Genomic DNA, 16,619 nt, shown 5'->3' with positions numbered 1-16,619 from the left:
CACCCGTTGCACGGCCGCAACACCGCCAGCTCCATTAGGAGCCGGCTCCTGTGTTGCGGCCTCATTCCCGCTGGGCCGGCGGGAATGTTGGAATGGGGGCCGCGTTATTGCGGCCGCATGGCGGCCGCTTGGCAGTTCCTGCCTGGCGGGCGGCTACCGCCGCCCGCCAAAGTTGGAATCACCCCCAAAATCTTGGGATCTGGTGTGGGCACTGCACTTCACCACGGCAATTTCAAGAGGTAACTGAATCACATGTAACAAATCTCTTATTTGTTCGTCATTTTTCACAGGAGAACCAGAGGAGGTCATGAAACCCCTCTGTGACCAGAGTTGGCCAAAATCATGCACAATTCCAAATCCATATCTGCTGTCAGTATAGATAGTGACTTTCAAATTTACGGCTGCGTGGCATGCTTTTGTAAGAGCTATTAATTCTGCCACCTGTGCAGAAAACACTTTCTCGAGCCAGGAGGCTTCAACAATGCCAGTTATGGTACATATTGCGTAACCGGCTCTCAATGTTCCTGCTGAATCTCTTAGACAGGACCCATCAACAAACATAATGTAATTGTTTTCTTTTAACTGGGTTTCCTGTATGTCTGGGCGAGGTTTGGTACAGAGCTCAGTCACCTCAAGACAATCATGCTCAAATTCTTCCCTATCTTTGATTTCTGTATTTTCATTGGGAAGTAAGGTTGCTGGGTTCAGCACAGTGCATCTCTTTAGTGTGACATTTGGTGACCCCAGTATAATTGTCTCATATCTAGTGAGTTGTGCATTTGTCATGTGTTGTGTCTTAGTTCGTGTCAACAGAATTTCAACTGAATGTGGAACCATTACTGTCAGAGGGTATCCCATGACTATGCCTTCACATTGTGAAAGGCTTTGACCAACTGCTGCAACTGCCCACAAACAACCCGGTAAGGCTGCTGCAACAGGGTCCAAGGTAGCTGAAAAATATGCTACAGGGCGATTTGCATCTCCGTGGACCTCTGTTAAAACAGACAAAGAACAAGCATCACGTTCATGACAGAACAACAGAAAAGGTTTTTCATAATCAGGCATTCCTAATGCTGGTGCCCTACACATTCATTCCTTCAATTCTAGAAATGATTCAAGCTCCTCTTTTGTCAAAGTTATTGTGTATGGTTCGTCCTTGACTTCTTTTCCTGTCAATTTTATTAAAGGTTTTGAGATGATCGAGAAGTTGGGTATCCACTAGCGACAGTAGCCCACCATTCCCAAAAACATCCTGACATCTCTTTTTGTTATTGGGGGATTCATCTGCAAAACAGCTGTTATTCTTTCCTTTGATATTCTTCGGGACCCTTTCTCAATCAAATGTCCCAAGTATTTCACTTCTTTTTGACAGTATTGCAACTTTCTGGGTGACACCTTGTGTCCATTCTTTCCCAGATGATTCAATAATGCAATGGTATCATATTTACAACTGTCTCTGGTTTTAGATGCAATCAGCAAATCATCAATGTATTGTACAAAAGTCGAATTAAAAGGCAGCACAAGAGGTTCTAAGTCCTTCTTCAATATCTGATTGAAGATGGATGGTGAATCAGAAAAACCCTGAGGAATTCTGCACCAACTGTACACCATATCCAGGAATTTGAAACTGAACAAAAATTGGCTGTCTTCATGAAGAGGTATCGAAAAGAATGCTTGTGATAGGTCTACTACAGTAAACCATTCAGAATCACAAGGAACCTGGAACATTATTACTGCTGGGTTAGGTACCACAGGGCAGCATTTTATCACAATTTCGTTTATTTTTCTCAAATCCTGCACAATTCGAACTTTCCCACAGGGCTTCTTCAAACCCATAATGGGAGAGTTGCACGGACTGCTCAAAACTTCTTTCAGGACTCCCTGTCTGAGAAAATCTGCAATTACACCTCAATGAGGACATCCTGGGTCATGTGGTATTGCAGTACTTGTGGGAACACTGCATTCGGCTTTATCTGAACCTTGACTGGTTCTACTCCCTTTATCAACCCTACTTCTTTCCCAGTCAAATCCCACACTTTCTCTGTTACAGTCCCTTGTAAATCAACAGGTAGGTCGATCAAAGTATGCATTGGGAATAAAGTAATCAAAGGATAGTCTTCATTAGTCTCTCCTCCTTCCTCTATGAATTGACTCTCATCTCCCTCATCGTCGCTGTTTGTTTGTACTTCTATTCCATCATTGGAACAGGTAATCGAACATTTTGTCTTACATAGTAAGTCTCTTCCTAGTAAGGATACTGGGCTTGAATCGCATACGACAAATCTATGTAGGCCTTGGAAATTACCAATTTCAACTTGCACCGGATCAGTAATTGGATTAGTCAGGTACTGGTTTGCCACACCAACCACTCGTATAGTACGCCCTGAGAGAGGTAATCTGGGGACTTCTGCACTTCGAACTGTAGAGCGTGTAGCTCCTGTGTCGACCAAAAATGAAACCTTATAGCCCATTACTTTTCCCTCTACCTATGGGCCTCTCTGATCCACCTCTAAAGATGCTGCAAGCCTGCACTCTTCACTGTCTGAGCTGTCATCTGACCAATCCTCATTCATGCCACTTTCACCTCGTAATGGGAATTGTTGTACAGTGTTGTTTTGACTGGTTACCTGGCCTGTGACCTGCTGAGGAAGCATCACCTGTTGCTGTCCCATCGGAGCCATGGGTAATTGCATTTGCTGTCTAGGCACCATAGGAATCTGTTGCTGCACTGGTTGCATTGATACTGACTGAAAACGCGGCATTTGCATCTGCTGCATGGGCTGTACCCCTGGCATTTGTACCAAATTATTCTGAAAATTCGGGTTTTGATGTCTCATTTTTGGACCTCGTGGATTTTGTAATGTACCTACATTAATGCTTTGCTGAACTGCACCATCCTGCACCACATTCGGACAATCCCGTTTCCAATGCCCCATGCCCCCGCACGCATGATATGGTGACATCTTTTTCATTCCCTGACCATCGTTTTGAATAACAACATTATTCATGTCCTAACCGCGGTTCAGAAACCCTCGACCTCTGCCTCTCGGCTGTACCTGAAACACATCATTCATTTGCGGTTGTTGCTGTATCATTTGCTGAACTCCATTCCCCTGTATTCCAGCTTGTGCAGCCCTTATCTGCATCCCCATCACTTTCTCCTTCAACTTTTTCTGCTTCAACTCAATCTCATCACTACAGTATTTCGCATACTGCAACACTTCATCAATCGGTTTAGCTTGCCAACAAATCAAATGATTCTTAATCATCTGGCTGACCTCCGGTCTCAGCCCTTCGACGAACCTAAACACAAGGTGATTCATGTCCTTCGGTTCGATAGTCTCAGCACCACTGTAATGTTTGAACGCTTTTAATAATCTCTCGTAATACACATGTATTGACTCCTTAACCTCTTGAGAGGTCAGGTCGATTTTCTGCCAATCGGTCACCTTCGGCGACACCTTTTGTTTCAAGAACTCAATTACTTTATGATAATATTTCATCACCTCTTCTGAAGGTGCTCCAGTCACCTTATCTCTTGCCGGCTCCTTTGTGGGCCAATCTACCCCTCTCTTGCACTCGAGCCACAAATCTGGCAGAACAATAATCTCAAACAAAGTATTCAAGTCTTCCCAGAGACACTTTGCAAGCTTCACGAACCTATCCGTCTGTTGATACCACTCGATCGGCTTTTCTCTTAGCCTAGGATAATCATTTGTAAAGGATAAAATGTCTCCTCTAGTCCATGGCACATGCACTAAAACACCACCAGCTGACTCTCTCATAGGTAAGATTTTTATTGAATCTAGATTAGGTGTGGTCCCAACTTTATTGGACCCTGGGCTATCTCCCTTTCCCTTATCTCTTTTCTTTGCCCATCGGCCTTACCATTTCTCTAATGCACCCCAAATCTGTGCACTTTGCAACAGTTCTCTCAGATGTGCTTTCATGCCTGCAGATCTCATGTGTTCAAAATCTTTGGAGTCAAAATCTAATCTGTAACTTCTTTTCAAATGTTTAGTGTTTCCGATATCAATGTTATATTTATCTGCCAGATTCGCTAACCTCTGATGTACTTTACCTACCTCTATAGTAATTTTGGGACATAAGTATCTCAATTCTGCCTCAGTGTATGATTCTAAGCTATTTACTCCCATCGTTCCTTCCACTAACTCGACAGCTTCTGCCCCTAGTCGTACAAAATTCAGGTATTCGTCTTGTTTTTCTTTTTCAGGTTCAAGTGTGGTTACTGTAGTCTTTTGTGAGGTACAAGTTTTCTCTAACCATTCATTTAACTGTTGTACTGTAAAACCCTGCAGTGAAATGTTCCCTGCATGTATCATTGGAGAGTGTGAAGTATTTGTACTCATGGTTTGGGGAGTCAAAACTCCCAACCCTGCTTGACGCATTGCTTCGAGAGGTGCCCCTACTGGACTAAGTTCCATCAAAGGTCTTAGCGGCTCATTAACTTGCTCTCCCGGGGCCATTATCTGTGGAGTTCTCATAGGCCCTCCTCTTATCGCTTCCTGAGTCATAGTTCCCTGATCACACGTCCCTGTCTTACCTTGCGCATATAATGGCACTGGGGGACCAACAGTAATAGGTAACGATATAGCGGCAGGTGTCTGACCTGAACTCAGACTTCTTGGAGCTGCAACACCGTAGGTCTGCTCCAGTGTACCTGGTACAGGTACTAACGGTGGTCCTGCTACAGGATTATACCCAGGTATCAGATGTGGCGGTTGATACACTAGCTTTGGGGTCCATTCAATCTGTATTAACTTTGGCTTTGTGTATATCGGGTCTGGCGGCACTATCAAGTTCGGAGTAGTCTCAAGCACTGGGACATCAGGGTAAATTCTTTTTATCTGCGGTGGAGGCTGCAACTGTATCGGCAAGTCTGGTGCAGTGGGTACACTGACACCATTCTGTATCAAAGCTGTATCGCTAGTCTGTACCGTATCAGTAACTCCCTTCTCCTGCGTCTGGTTCCCAGGATCCAAGCTAGTGCTTGGAGCGCTGTCACTCACTGCATACGGTGGCGGACGATCATGTAACAATCTATCCATAAATTCCTCATCATCTGAATCATCTTCCTCTTCCCAGGACCGCTTATTTTCTTTAGTTTTGCCTGAATCTTTGTCGGTTTTACAGGAGGCTTTCTTTCCCTGCGTCTCTTCTCCCTGAGTTATTGCTGGGAATAACTTCAACCCGTCTACAATTCCCCGTCTCCACATTTTGCTCTCATTGTCCCATCTAGCCTCTGCATAGGATTTCTCTGCCCTTCTCAGTCTTCTCTGAAATCTTTCTTGTCTATGTTTAAGAGCCATCAAGTCCCAGATCGCCAAAGCCTCGTATTGTGCCGGTCTCGGAGGTGGTTTCTGCGTACTTAACATCCACCTCAAATTTTCTAGTACTTTTGGATTAAATGTCCCATGTTCTGGGAACGCTAGACACCCCTCTTTCTCTGTTAATTTGCGCCATTGTTTCATCCATAAGCAAGGTGCAACACCCTTCTCTTCCATAACCGTATAAGCTGGAGTACCCTCAGGTGGTGTAGGTTCCCCATCGGTTGCGACAATGTATACATCTCCCTTTAATGCGCTTTTAAATGCTTTTAAAAAATTCATTTTTGCGATCTCTTATTTCGTATTTAATCAGAAATGGCTTAGTTCCCAGGAAACTCTTCACCTGCCCTTTCTCAACCTATTGCCTCTCACGGACGGCAGCCAATCCGTGCGTGACCCCTCTCGGCATCTGACCTATCTCAGCGCGGCACCACTGACGTCACACTCACACACACTGCAGCTGACAAAGTCTTGCGACTCATCCACTCTTCACTGACCTCTTACAACTCATACAAACTAATGCGAATTATTGCGAGCACCTTAAAATGACAACACAAATCTGTTGGTTTACTACAGGGATGGTAACACATTCGCTTCAGAACTTTACAGAGATTTCACTTGAAGCCTCGGCCGCTACTCTCTCCTCAGTTCCCACATACGCAAGCAGAATTCGACCTGCAAATCCTACTCTCGACTTGTCAATGACTCCTTCTAGTGCACTTTAGAATTTGTCAAATCTCCATCGAAGGTTCCACACATACATCATAACTCAAACTCGACTTGTCAACCACGCCCGATAGACCTATTAAACCGCACAGATTACAACATAAACCACATTTATCATCATACTCCGGAGTCTTAGACTTCAACAGGTCCGTACACGATAGTCAACCACGTGGATAATTTTGAGCAACAAGCGCTACATTCACATGAAGTATGCCAACTTCCCTACTCTCATACTGTGGAGTACGCCTACTCCTGCTAAACAACACTTAATTCGGCCTAAATACACACAAAAATGTTCACAACCACCTGCAAGATGCATAAGCTTAAGCAAGCGCAAAGACCCTACCCACACATACTATGGCGCCGAGAACATTCCCAACTCATTTAGGCAGGCTCCGAGATCCCGGGAAAGCCATGGCGAACCTAGCAACCCATCATCTCTCCAAATTGCATTATCACAGAAAAACAAATTAAACAATGAAACTCCGTCCTAGGGCCCCCAAGGGCCGAACCGTCGCTCTGCTACCAGAACTGCTAACGCGTCCTTCTATGTTAATTTATACACATCGGGACTCGTTTTAGGCCGATGAATCTTTTGACCGAGTGGTGAGACACCGTAAGACGAGACAACTGATCAATATATCAATAAATATATAAATAATATTGTCAACATATATCACCACAATATATTTCACTTTAGACATTAGTAAACCTTCGGCGCAACCATGACCTTTCAGTCATAAATAACCACACCTTATTGAAGTTTTGTGAATTTTATTCCCTATTGATTACAATCTAATAGTAGATGCATTAATCTCAAAACCAAGAAGCAAAAGAGCATAGTCACAATGCGGCAACTATGATAAGGTTTCAACAATGCAATGATCACAAACATAAGATAGTAATAAGGAGGTAAACAAATCAAAATGCATAGAACCTCTTATATGTCTTAGTTCAGCATAGCACCACGTCAGTCAAGTCAGCTACGTCAGTCAAGGTGAATGCCTCATCTAGCCCCTAATTAGAATCAGCATGTTGGGCTTCATGCAAAACAATTTAGAACATCAATTTGGAAAACATCTAACTAAGGTCTCTTATCAAAAATACACAGCAGTTGGTACCTAGAAAGAAAAGGCAAACAAATGAATTTCCATTAGCAACAGTATAATTACCCTCCTCGAAATAGGTCAGCATACAGGATCAGTCTTCGTCTTCAGGACATCAGTTAGATCGCTGTCAGTCTATCTAATCTAAGGGCAGGGGACACTTCCCTCATAAGGAGGAAAATGTAAAAGGACTACTAAGGGTGAGGATGGTTTTGTCTAAGTCTCAAATCACCAAATAGAGTGACAGAGTTTCTGGATGCAATCAATATCATTCCCTACCTAATGCGTCTTGTCTCTCGTGTCATGAGTTTTTATCCCTTTTTTGTAATACATTCCCCCAAAATTCTATTGGACAGTCACTACACCCCATTATCTGTAACCTATCAAATTATACATTAAGTAATGCACTTGTCATTCTATGATAATTTACATTCTTCTAATTGGTCTTCATAATTGATGTTTTTCGTAGGTGGCACATCCGGGGTTACTTCATTTTCTGGCACGCTCTTCGGGTCAAGAGTTCTCTTTTCCGTGATTCGATGTCCTTGAAAGTGTCTATATTTGTTGCAAAGCTTATAATTTTTATACAAAAGCTGCTAGCAGGCGGATGGGAATGTAACGGTTAATGATACAATAAGCGGAGAAAAGAACAAATGCTGGGTCATGGCCTTTGCGAGTCAGCACACTGAAGAAACAGAAAAATACGCTTTAATATGAGAGCTACACAGCTAGTTTTCGACTCACGCTAACTTAAGACGTATGAATTCTAATAAAATGCAATCTTTATACGTGTTAATATTTTCAGTTAGTCATAATACAAGCAATTATTTCTTACAGTCGACATTAGTTTATGCATGTGAAAAATTCTCCACGTTTAAAATACGTTTCAATGAATAATATTATTAATGCAGCATTGTTAAATATAAGCATTTCACATCTAAAATAGGTAATGTTTAAACTACGCTCTCTCAGAAGCCTACAGCAGAATGAAAGGAACAAAGCAGATAACCACCCACGTATGTGAAATAAAGATTACAGTTCACCTGACAATCAGGGAAGGAGGCCACCAATTGGCGCTACGATCACTAACACCCCTCACAACAAACAATCTGTGTGTGGCTCCCAACTGCCCTCACAACCAAGGGTCAGTTGAATCCTTAGCAGGATAACACCAAAAAGGCAGTCAGATCAACAAATAAAATAATAAGCTGGAACGTGGATGGATTAAACACCTTGGTGGATAATGAAGGTACTCTTGAATATTAGAACAGAGGGGACAGCCTATGCTTCCAAGAAACATGGGCCGTCATACCCATCTCCAGCCCTACGTACCATGCAATCCATATAGTAGCAAAGGGGAATTTGTTTAGGAGACCTACCAGTGGCTTTTCTGTCTTTGTGAAACTTGACCTGCAGCAAAAAATGAAGGAACTGAAAAACTTCACACATGGCATTCAGGCCCTTGAACTTAAACGCCTGACAATGGATGTGAAAGTCACACCCATCGTTGTGATGAATATGTACATCAACCTGCATAGGGACGAGAAAGGAAGGTCGCCATGAACATCTCTGACGAGATAAAGATGCTCCTTTATGAACACCCTGGGCATAAGTGCATTGTGGCCGGTGATTTCAACACACGTAACCTGTGCCAGCTGGGGGGTTGCATAAGGATGTACTTCATCACATACTAGAGGTCTGCATCAGAGAGTTTAACCTGGGCTTGTGTGACCAGAAAGGCACCCTGGGGATCAAATAAAAACCAACATTCAGAAATATTTCAACACTGGACTATATCTTCCTGAGCAAATATCTTCTGAACAAATGTGAGGCACACAAAATTCTGACCAGAGGTGAAAGCAACCATCATCCACTGTCAGTTGTGGTCAACATAAGCTCTAAGACCCACACGGATCTCAATGCGGCTGGCCAATTGCTTCCAATTAACGCCAGACCACTGCAAAAAAGAATAAAATGGGGCCCCAACAGCAAACCAAAAGTTAGAAGCAACATTTACACCTCCCGCCCCTGAGCATAAAATGACCATAGGAGAGAAACACTGAGGGCCCACAGTAATAGAACTGCATACAGCTTTAACTGCTAACAAGGACCAAATCAAACCTTTCATTTAAAAAAGACTACACTGTTCCTAAGAAGCAACAATGAAAACACAAGCTCTACACTGGCAGTTCAAGTACTAGAAGAAGCAGGCCCTCACACATCCTTGGGATGTCATGCTTCATCTTATGGCCTGCTCTACGTCAGACTGGCACTGCGATGTCTGACGGGCCCCCAGAGAGGGCACTATGCCAGAGGTGTTTACCAACAGTGTATGTCTGAAGAAGGGTTAGGAATGTATCTGAACCTACCCTACAAAAAGCAGAAGAAAACCAAAACCAGAATAAAATTGTCTCAAGGTCCTCCAAAAGTTAATTTTAATTGGGGTGGAAGACCTTGGTCAAGATAAAAAAATGGGCAGGTAGAGAGTGGATGCGGAGTAAGGTTCCACCACTCACACGATGAAAGCGTTGTAGAGAATGGTCTCCCCAACAGCTAATAGTTCAGGTCAACATGTTTCGCGCCTATCATGCTCCTACGGGTTGGGTGGCGCTTCATCAGGACCAAAAATATCAACTCATCTTCTGCAGCACTACATTCTTCTAAAAATTATCGAGGCCAAAATTTTACTTACTTGAACATTACATGGAAAGTAACTTAAAATGAAGAACCTGTGTAATAAAAAGGACAGAGCATTATCTCTGAATATCATTTGAACAATCTGATCAACAATTCTCAGAAACAACCAGTGACGTTGTGAGAAAATCATGTAGTAATTGTGAGCAAAAGCCATGCACCATTAGGTACCTAAAAAGACTCCTTACCCTTGATAGCGCGTCCAGCCTTTATAAATTTCTTGTATTTGGACACGCTGGAGGTCGGTGAACCTTTTAACCTAGTTGGGCTCTCCTCATCGAAGAATAGTCGGATCACTCAAATTAATCATCAATAACTATTTTAATCAATAACCAATAGTCAATTAATAATCAATCAACACATTAGAAATCAATAACAATCAGTATTTTGACGCAACATGACCTTTCAGTCATGAATAACCACACCAGTTTATTAAAAGTTAATGTGTTTATTTCCCTATATTAACAAAGCTAATACAATGTATATAAATCTCAAAACCAAATGATATATATATACGAACATTACTAGCTGTCCATAGCAACGGAAGAAACGCAATCTACGCAATATCTGGATTATAATGCATTCAGTTATAGCAATGCAAATCACTAATATAAGCAATTGAATTTGACTAATTTCATACATCGGTCAGCATAACAAGATTTCAATTTAGCATGGTGCATCAAATGAATACCTTGACTAGCCTCTAATTAGCATTGGCATGTGGGGCTTCATGCAAAACGAATTTAGTCAACACAAATTTAGAAAACTCCTAGCTTGGGCCCTATCATAATAAGCAGTTGGTACCTAAAAAGGAAAACACAATGCATAATACAATTATCCTTTCATATTTACCAAATACAATCAACATTCAAGAAAAGTCTTCGTCCTTCGGGTACCGGTTCGATCAGCATGGGGCAGATTTCAAAGGGACAGAGTTAAGGCAAGTTTCCTTGCGGCAGCAAGGAGAATGGGGCAAAAGTTACTGCATGGGCAAGACGGGGCAAAATTAAAGTTAAAGTCTCTAGGGTGAGAATTCTTGAAGTCTCTTTCTCTGCGACGGAGAAAAGGTATCAAAGGGCTCGTTCCAAAATGGCTTCTTGAATCTTGCTTCAAAATGGCATCAAGGAAAATGTCTGACTTCTCTTTGTCCGGTGGGTTTATGTAAGAAACGTTCCAAATTCTTCAGGGTCTTCCATTGGAGGGTTCATAGGGTGGCTTCAATTTGACCAATGAATAGTGTCTTTCTCCTAGTACTCATTTATGCATAAAGTGTCCTTGGAGCCTTGGAACACAAGTTGCAACAAAGTTTGCCAATTAATTTTATCTTAGTGTCTTTATTGTCTGCACCTGCAGAAACTGACCTTGCTTCAAAGAGGATGAAACCAGCCTAGCAGGAAACCTTGAGATAAGTGTATTAGGGGGTCATTACGACCTTGGCGGTCTTGCGAAAAGACCGCCGAGACCGCGGGAGACAGAATACCGCCATTGCCAGCGGTATTCCTGGCTCCCTATTATGACATTTCCACTGGGCCAGCGGAAATGTCACATCAACATTGCTGCCGGCTCGTAATAGAGCCGGCGGCAATGCTGATGTGCAGCGGGTGCAGTAGCACCCGTCACGCATTTCACTGCCCGAAATTCGGGCAGTGAAATGCGCGACGGGCTATGCCTGGGGGCCCCTTCACTGCCCATGCCAAGTGCATGGGCAGTGCAGGGGCACCCAGGGGCACCCCAAGTCCCCTTTCTGCCAGCCTTTCAATGGCGGTGTTTACCGACACGGACAGGCTGGCGGTCGGGGACTCATAATCCCCAGGGCTGCCCTGGGGATTATGACCGCCAGGTAGAATCCTGGCGGGATATTGGAGGGGCCGGCTGTATGGCCGTGGCAATTCCGCCACGGTCATAATTGCTGGCGGAACACCGCCAGCCTGTTGCCGGTGTTACCGCCAACTTACCGCCGCCCGCCAGGGTCATAATGACCCCCTTAGTCATTTATACTGGAAAAATACAACCTTAAAGTAAAAGAATATGTCTTTGTTAATACAAGTGAAAACCACGCAGTTAAATTCGAGACCAGGCAAACTAGGCCAAAGCCTCTGCTAAATTTAGGCTAAGCATAAAACAGTTTCGACAAGAAAATCATAGAATACATTTGCAATTATGACGGATTACTACATTTGTCAATTCTTCATGATTAATTTAGCCCGTTTATAATAATGGCGAACTACCCCGTGGGCACAATTTCCCACGTACATTATTTTTCTTTGCTAAAATCACACTACCTTATACGATTTTGATTATATGATATATGAATATTTGTTAGTCCTTCTTTCCTGCGTCATCACCCTCCCTTCCTTGAGAATGAATACCTTGGGATCTAGCGGACCTTGGGACTCACAATCCTAAATCAAAATGTGGGAAAGCAAAAGCGACAAAAAAGTCATGAAACAAAAAGATATCTGCCATGAGTACTTCAAACCACTGCAGTACAGCCAAATACATGGCAAAAAATTAAAAATTAAAATGTAAATAAAAATAAGCTGTTAAATATTTACAGAAGTATAGCCAAAAAAGACACCAATTGTAGAAAGGCTAATGGGCAGAAACAGATTACCTATTGACTAAGGAGCATAACATTCCTTCAGAACTAATATCAATCGTATACCTAGCCAACTCACTCAAAGCCAGGAAAGTCAAAAAATATATAATAGGCTCTTACAACATTCAAAGGTATGCAGAAGAACACAATGCAGTTAAAGCGAGGCCAGAAAACTAGAAAAGATTTCTAGCCGGTAGTATCTGCTGTCATCAAAGTAAACCGGCAAGAACCCCACTCGAAGGGTCTCCATTGCCGGTAAGCGCCCGTCATGAAGGAACAATAATAAACAAAATAACCACAGGCAAAGTCGCCGCTTACTTGTTTGCAGAGTTCCCGATGCCAGAAACCTATTCCATGCACACTGTCCCGGAAATGAAAAACAGGGCAGCTGCGCGTTTCTTGAGGTGTCTGTCAGCCAATGAACAGACGAAAAAACTTGCTAAGGCAGAAACATGAATGAATCAGACACATGAAATAAAAGACGGACTGCAAGTTGCATGTCTGAATTCTTTTTGAGCTGATTGCCCATACTTAAAAAAAACAGTGTATATATCAGAAGTAACGGAGAACAACTATTGAAAATGGAAATCACCTTCTGAAAAAAATAACAGAAGGGATATCTCAGTGGCCAAGACAGCAAAAAGAGATGGAGACTTGAAGCAAAATATTCAGTATGGAGATCGCATGTCACTCTGCAAATTGTTCAAAAATAACATTAACAGTCATAACTATTCAGTGTCTAACTGGGAATGCTATAAATTATGGAGTGAGGCCTGGCTATACCCAGGTCTCAAAAAAAGTTTAATCATGGGCTGAAAAGTATTTTTAAACTATAGCCAAAAATAGGAATAAATAGCTGTGTACCAGACAGCATTGGTTGTCTAAAAAGATGGAAATGTCTCAAATAGTTTTTTTTTTTTTTTAAAACGAGGTCCATGGGATATCATCATTAAGCCCATGACTATCAGTCTCTAATCTGAACACCCACCGTTGTTCTTTCTCAAAAAGACTACACGGGTTGCTGATATTACTGAAATACTCCAATACTACCCACCATAATTCATCCGGTGTATGCTTGCATTAAAAAAAGTGGGTACTCAGCTTAGTAGTAAGGCGTCCACATCTGACATTACTACGATGTTCATTTATCCTAATTTTGACAGGGCGTGTTGTCATGCCAATGTAATGTAACTGGCAAGGGCACTGAATCAGGTAAATACAATTGCGAGTGTTACAGTTGGTATGCTTTTTGAGGTACCATCATCCAAACGGTTGGAGATCTAGAACTTCTATACGTGAAGTTGGCGTGCACACATTACAGTTACCACAGGGATGATGTCCCACCACTGGTGGTAATTGCCAAAGAGTGGTTTGTCTACTCTCAAGAGTTTGTGCACGGTGGCGGGTATGCACTATCATATCTTTGATGTTGTCAGTATGTTTAAATGCAAACAAAGGTTTTGGAATATGGCGCCCGCCACTACAGAGTATCGAGCATTGCTTATTAATCAACTTCTTGATAGTGTTAGACATAGGGGTATAGGTAGATACACAAGTGAGGCGACGGTTTAGCTGGCTTGATTTAGGTGCCAAGAGAGCTTCCCTATGATTGTTCCGAGCCCGTTTGCGGGCTGAATTGATTAAGCGTGGAGGGTAATGTCTATTCTGCAGTTTGCGTGATAAATCATCAGCTTGTGTCTCAAAACTCAGTGTCGTACTGCAATTGCGACACATCCTAAGGAATTGCCCATAAGGTAAGTTGTCCCTTAGTGCTTTCGGGTGGTGACTGTCATATAAAAGTAAATTCTTCCGATCTTTGTGCTTGTGAGAGGTTGAAGTCTGCAATTTGCCATCATCGATTGGAATCAAAAGGTTAAAAAAAGCCAGTTGTTCAGAGGACACAGTGGAAGAGAATCTCAAGAATGGATCAAGAGTATTAATCCAAGTAGTAAAGTCTGTTACCAAATCAAGGGTGCCATGCCAGATTATCAGAATGTCATCGATGTAGCGGCGCCAAAGTTTAATGTTGTCCATAAAAGGATTAGAGTCACTAAGTATAAATGATTTTTCAAAGTGATACATATAGAGACAGGCAAGACTGGGCGCAAAGGTGCTTCCCATTGAGGTACCCCATATTTGATGATAAAGTTGAGCTTCAAATTTGAAGTAATTTTTGGTCAAAGCTAGAGATGCACATTGCATAATGAACAAGACCGGAGAGGAAAGGTTAGAACTCTGCCTGGATAGAAAATCCTCTGTGACTTGCAAGGCAGCTATCTGCGGGATGTTAGTATACAGTGATTCTACATCCAAACTAATCAAGACCTGAACTTCTTCAATAGCATTAATCTGATCAATAAGGTTGAGCACAGCAGTAGTGTCTTTCAAAAAAGTAGTGGTCTTTTGTACTAATGGTTGTAAAAAATGATCACAGAAAATAGACAATGGTTCTAAGACCGAGCCTATCCCTGAGATGATAGGTCATCCGGGGGAGGTTGAACATTCTCATGGATCTTAGGTAACCAATAGAAATATGGAATGCAAGGATTAGGAGTATCCGAAAAGTCAGCTTTTCTTTTTGTGATCCACATGTTCGATGTAGCCTATAAAAAGGTAAACTTTATCATCAAATACAGGGTGCCACCTCAAAAATACCTACAAACAAAGGGCTGAAACAGGGATGTGTCATTGTCCCTCTCTTGTTTAATCTGAATAGAACAGACTTGGGATTGGAACTGCTGAAAGGGAATCTCTTTCCACCAAATCTAGGGCCCACCATAATACCTATCATACAATATGCGGATGACCTGGTGATACTGGACCATACACACATTATCATGAGGAGGGCACTGGGCATGGTGCACCTATAATAACACAAATTTCCTGCTCGCAATTGCCACAAAAACCAAAGTCCTGATTCAGACAAAGGGCCAAAAACACCAGCGAACACAATACCTGTGCCCCTTAATCATAACCACAACCGGTAACTATAACTATCTTGCCATCTGGCTGTTGCACGTAGGCAAACCCTTCCATAGGGCAAAAGCTCTCAAAGAAAAAGCTGCCAAAATATTGTTTGCCCTAACCAAACTTCATCACAAGCTACAGATCTCAGCAGCTGAGGCGATTTGAATAGCAACATCTGCCAAATTGCTTCCCACAATAAGCTATGGGCACCTCACATACCCTGGAATGCTCACAATGACATTAGAGCATTGTTATGTAGCTGCATACTGGAAAATATTCAGACTCCCTAACACAACAAGACACACATTGATTTGATTGGAACTTGGGCTGGTGAACAAGGACATTGAATGTAAAAAGGATGTAATTAAATATTATCACTGACGTGGTCAGAGCAGATGCAGAGTGCCTGTAATGAGCCCTTCGCATAATATTTCAAGACGATAGGAGTCAGTGGACAAGGTACCTCAACAGAGCTTCAACCACATTAAACTTAAGCACAGAATGCCTCATCAATCTAGCTGTTATGCTGCAGCCTTTGAAGAGTACTCTAAAAAACAAGGCAAGCGTCTGTCAAAGGAAAATGATCTAAAAGAAATCAGGCACTCCCCAGGGCCCACAGTCCTTTTAAAATCCCATTAATCTGTTCTCTGCCAACCATACTTGAGAGCAGTCATGGGAAGACATGACCCAAGGAACGTATTGATGACTAGGCTCATGATAATGCCTGTATGGGAATGCAGGCCCCCTGAAAACAAAACTTTCAGGGAAAAGACACTGTAGGCTGTGCCCTTACACTCTGTAATCCGTATAACACTTAGGGGATTATTTATAAGCCCCTAGTGCCACCAGAGCATCACTGTTAGTGATGCTCCGGTGCAGCAGGGCCATTTTCCATATTTACAAGGCGGCGTTAAGCCTTTTTCCATGACTTGACGCCGCTTTGTAAATATGGGCATCCCCTACGTAGTTTTCTGTGGCAGAGGGGCTTGCCATAGGTGTTGCTGTGGGCATTCCACTGCAACACCCATTGCATTTTGACGCTGCCCCAGATTTATGAGGGTCTGTAAACCTGAGGTAGAGCCAAAAACTAACACCACCCCAAGGGTGGTGTTAGCATGGAACAACAAGGAGAAATACTTTTATTTCTCCTCGTGTTTGCTTTTCCTATGTGTGCTGCAT

General features: G+C 42.6%; 1 long non-coding RNA gene across 1 annotated transcript in view; it reads right to left on the bottom strand.

Annotated features, from left to right (window-relative positions):
- LOC138284649 (uncharacterized) overlaps nucleotides 1–12,884 on the bottom strand; it is a 182,320-nt gene extending 169,436 nt beyond the window's left edge. Inside the window, exon 1 of the long non-coding RNA XR_011201435.1 lies at nucleotides 12,792–12,884. This is a non-coding gene — a long non-coding RNA (uncharacterized lncRNA). The remainder of the gene's footprint in view (nucleotides 1–12,791) is intronic.
- Nucleotides 12,885–16,619: the final 3,735 nt, after the last annotated feature.

Source organism: Pleurodeles waltl, chromosome 3_1 (assembly GCF_031143425.1).
Source record: "Pleurodeles waltl isolate 20211129_DDA chromosome 3_1, aPleWal1.hap1.20221129, whole genome shotgun sequence".
Taxonomy (NCBI): domain Eukaryota; kingdom Metazoa; phylum Chordata; class Amphibia; order Caudata; family Salamandridae; genus Pleurodeles; species Pleurodeles waltl.
The sequence above is the reverse complement of the archived record's forward strand: the minus strand, read 5'-3'. Positions and strand labels throughout refer to the sequence as shown.